The 4,882-nt window shown below is 39.1% G+C and overlaps 1 long non-coding RNA gene across 1 annotated transcript; it reads right to left on the minus strand.

Moving 5' to 3' along the window:
• Positions 1-3,549: 3,549 nt before the first annotated feature.
• On the minus strand, positions 3,550-4,544 carry LOC131724975 (uncharacterized). The gene is made up of 3 exons (XR_009320368.1): positions 4,375-4,544; positions 3,818-4,019; positions 3,550-3,733 (listed from the first exon to the last, which is right to left on the minus strand). It is a non-coding gene; the product is annotated as an uncharacterized LOC131724975 (long non-coding RNA).
• Positions 4,545-4,882: the final 338 nt, after the last annotated feature.

Below are 4,882 nucleotides of genomic sequence, written 5' to 3' on the forward strand. Positions count from 1 at the left end.
TTTAATCTTGTTTTTAACTCGCTTCTAAACCACAACTAAAATCGTTTTAAATCCACAAGAAGTAAAGGGAGTGTGAATCGCGGGGGCGATTCTATCGGGGGAGCTGCATCATATTAAAATTGTACGACTTTATATTTGATATGGTAAACATTAGCTATCAAAATAGTGCAATTCCATCTTTAAAGAGAATCACTCACCAGCGCGCTTTCTCGTTTAAACCTTGCGGTTAATTTTATTTATTTATTTCTTCCTGCTTCACACAGTCCCGCCCCCAAGCAGACAAACACAGCCAATCAGCGAGCTGTACAGCTCTGATTGACGGAAACGACCTCTCACGGTAAGTAATGCCCGCCCCGGATCAGGTTGGTAATTAGTTACCAAAACCGTTCAATTTCCTTCCAGTTCCACGCAAATCACACTCGCTTTACATGTTTAATAAAGTCAATTATAATTTGCGGTTGGAGACGAGACTTGAAAAACCGGCCCTGTCTTAAAATGTCCAGGAATTACGGGGGGGTCGAGTTGGGACGTGAACACAGAAAAAGTGTCGTTTTCAGAAAAATAAATAAATAAATCTAATTCAGTTTTTCGAATACATTTGTTTAGTTTTTATTTTTTTTCTGAAAACTCGCTCTCGTGTAAACATTACTGACTAACCCAGCTCACCTCGTCTGTCCTCCGTGTCCTCTCCCGTTTTGATACCGTCTCAACGGCGTCCACATCTTCACAGAACATTTCAAGCTGTTCTTGAGAGACGGCGGGGCGAGGCGCTAGATTTCAGAGGTGAAAAAAAAAATGAAAGTAATTTTATTTATATTTAAAAAATGTTATGATGTGTGTTTGAAAATTGAATCACCCTCGCGAGCTACGCGAGCGCTTGCCCTGCCTAGCAACCCAGCCGCTCGCGGTGTCTCGTGACCGACGTGAGGCGCCTCTGTGATTGGCTCACGGTCTAAACGCTATGACGAGCGCCGCCGATAGGAGCATTCGGGCTAGTAGACGAGAACAAAAATATGATATACTAGAACATTGGTTTTATAAAATGAGTTTTGATGTACGTGTATTTAAAATAACAACTGTTTACAGGCATACATTATACCTAGTGTTAGTTTTTTTTTTACGGTTTAGTTCAAGCCGGTGAAATTAAGCGTTATTTGACTGTAAAGTGACTCATTTTATAATAGCGAAATAAAAACGGATTATATCCGTTAACCGTTTTTTTTTGTTGGTTTCAAGAAATGTAAAAACGCCAGAAGTAAGCAGAGGATTTTAAAGAATATTTCTCTTTGAAGTGATTTTTGATTTTTTTGCCGTTCCTGTTACGTGCTGTATGCAGAACCCGCCAATACAATAACGCCATACACCTAATACACGAATACATTAATTTTAATTTGATTTGAGTTTCACTTGGTTGTGTGAAACACAAAGGGTTGTTTCAAAGACATTGGAAATTGACTGTGGAAATAATGAAACTCCATAAATAATTACGTCAAAAATATTTGGCGAATTCATTAAAAAAAAAGCCGGTTTGAAACGCCAGTTTCGTTCATATAAACACGGGAGTGTATTACTGGAACCCTGAAGCACAGAAATGCAGAATTAACCCTTCATTTTTGATTTCCTATATTTTCAGCTCTCGTTTTTAACTTTTCGCTATGTTTATCAAATCGAATACAACGAACAGATCGGTGCAGTATTTGTAAATCTCCCATTTTCACCGCGCTTGTTTGAGTAAATGTGCAATTAAGAATCTAACGTGTGCCTGGGTCAAATATATATATATATATATATATATATATATATATATATATGGTTTAATTAATATAGATATAGTAATACTATATTGGATGTATTATTTATATATTAATATATTTGATTAATATATTTATTTACTGTAAAGGCTGTGTATTTAATCACAGGCGGATCTATGTAATGTTAAGCACCAGGAGACGATAAATAACAAAAGCAATACAAGTATAAACGTTGTAATTCAATTCTTATTTAAAAAAAAATCAAACATATTTTTTAAATGCAATTTTTTTTCTGTCCACTCGGAATCACGAGAATTAAATCGTCACGTGACTCGTTTACGACTAGAGGGATGCGAAATTTGGAGGGTTTTTTATTTTTTCCAGAGACAATTGCGATTGGATTGGATATCCAGTCTGTGGCTAATTTTGTTTTAAAATATACATTTATTTTTTGAGTTTTATACGCGATACATATGTATTGTCCACGGTTGGATTCATGTTCCCCCCCAAACTAAAATTCATTACAAAAAATTATGATTTATATCTTTTTTTCCAGTTTAATATATTGAGGTATAAGAATTACTGAAATACATTATTTTGTAATCATATATGATTACAAAATAATGTATTTCAGTAATATATTATTATTATTATTATTATTATTATTATTATTATTTATTTCTTAGTTAGCAGACGCCCTTTATATATATATATATATATATATATATTATATATATATATATATATATATATATACACACACACACGACCGTTTCTAGCCTTTTGGGGGCCCTAAGCAGGATTTGATTTGGGGGCCCCCCTCACTGTAGCCCACTCCCCTTGGCACGACATCAAACCAACATAGGCTTAAGCCTACTGTCTCGTAAACGTCTGTATGAGCACACATATGTACGAGCAAACACACAATGTACAAATAAACATGTAGTGACTAAAGAGGGACCTGTTAGCAGCGACATCATCTTTTATTAACAAAAGGCAGTGAAAGCAAAGTCTGGAACACAGGTGGAACGACCACAGTGGCGTTCTGATATTCGACCACTAGATGGCACTGAAGGTCAGGAACTGTAAAGCTGGGTCCACACCTGAGCGATCAGTTGCGCAACTTAGTTGCTTGTAACCGAGTCGCTTATATGTGGATGTCCCTGCAACCAGTTGCTTGAAGTGGAGCCGGGCTCTACTTTCCAAGCAACCAGCTGAGCGACTTTTGTAGACACCGGCGATCACGTGGCAATTCGCCAACTCTGATTGGTTCTTATAACGCTGACTGCACGGCTTGCATATTAAGAAGCTCTAATTTTAAAAATGTCGGCAGTAAAAAAAAACAAAAACGTTTTTCTCCAGCTTTTACGCGGCTTTGTTTGTTTTTTCTTTAGGGAATATGGCATGTATGTATCGAATGTCTATTTACTGGAGCAGGAAACTCAAAAAATACACTCAACGTACAAATAAAACGATGAGCGATGAGACGACGCACACACACGCATGGCATAGCGATTGAGTGTTTATTAATCTGTAACTAAACCTCGGAGAATGGTTAACCGCATATTAATCCAATTCTTATTTATTCAACCCTGCAAAACACACACAGCTAGCTGGAACTACACGGCGGTTCACTTCTCTGTCATTTTTTTTTTAAAAGTATATAAAAACATTTGTTCTAAAGTGTACATAGTACTGTTATAATTAGAGTTTGTGATTGTCGGTGTTTTAATCCGACTTTTCTCCTCTCCTTTAAGAATTCACTTGCTACCTCTTCACCTATTCGTGTATCTCAGTTGCCTAGTTCCCCTTCAGTAACCCCCAATATGTTTTCAATGTCTAAGCCCAATGCTGCAATGCTGAAGCCTTCACTGTACCTGGTAGCTGAGCTCCTTGACTCTTCTCTCGTATTTGCGGACTCCTTTAACCGCATCGACGCCACGTCTCTGCTCAGCTTCCAGCTCGTTCTCCAGCTCGCGCACCTGGAAAGTCAAAGCGTTCCAAGTTATTCCAAATAGTCACCCATGTTTGTACCTGCAAAGTACTTCTCCAGGTGTTCAGCTCACCCCGGTCTCCAGTTTCTGCTCTGCGGCGGTTTGGGCGTAAGGTCTGATTTGGGACTCGCTTCTTTCTCGGGTTTCCGGAGGCGCTTTTAGCGGCCGGTCCGTATCTCGCCATCTCTGCGTCCATAGCGATGTGGAACCCCAGCAAAGATCTGAAGACCCAGGCAGGATCCTGTGTGACTCCCTGCACAGCACGCCACGGAGCCTTTAACACGTTAAATCATTGCTATTGACACCAACACAGCTAGCTCGCATTAAACACACACAGAATGAAGCAACATTTTCATCGCTGTCGTTACAGAACATCACTAAAAACGCACAATGCTTACAGTAGAAAGGCACGGAGTTAGAATGCGGAAGCCTCAACACCAAAAAAGCTGCCTGAACGACAATACATCACGCGGAGGACGTCTCTTATTTTTCATAAGAGAGAAGTCATCTCGTGCAAGAGGCTTCCGGCCCCACAAACGCCCCAAACGATCTGTGCACTAAACCAAAGTGAAACAGCACAGCCTCAACACTGCTCAACAGATACAGACAGTTACCCTCCAGACACTTACCAGAGTATGGATGTTCTAGGACCAGTGCTGGAGGCTCGCTCGGGCTCTGCTTTTATCAGGAGCTTTTCTGCCACTCCAGCAAAACTGCCAGCTGTATTTGGTCATGTAGCTTTGCTCCTATATTGCATTATAGATATCAGTTCCACTTTGTCAGGAGGCTAGCATATGGCATTCCATAATCTATTAGTGACATGTGCTGATGTTGTATAACTAGTCACTGTGCCTAATGTTATCCTGGGTTAGGGTTACTGACTCAAATATATATGCTGATGTTGTATAACTAATCATGGTGCCTAATGATATCTTACTGTCAGCAAACTCAATCTATACACTGTGAACGCCATACATTAAAGTTACATTATCTTGAAAAAAATCAATTTGTATTCATGACACTCATCCATTTTAAGTTAGTTGAACATTCAAATGAACTTTAGTTGTTCAAACGTAAATTAGTAGACTCAGGGGACTCGATTCCCATCAGCCCTTGCGGTTCAATGTATTTTTTGGC

This window comes from Acipenser ruthenus, chromosome 58, assembly GCF_902713425.1.
Source record: "Acipenser ruthenus chromosome 58, fAciRut3.2 maternal haplotype, whole genome shotgun sequence".
Lineage (NCBI taxonomy): Eukaryota > Metazoa > Chordata > Actinopteri > Acipenseriformes > Acipenseridae > Acipenser > Acipenser ruthenus.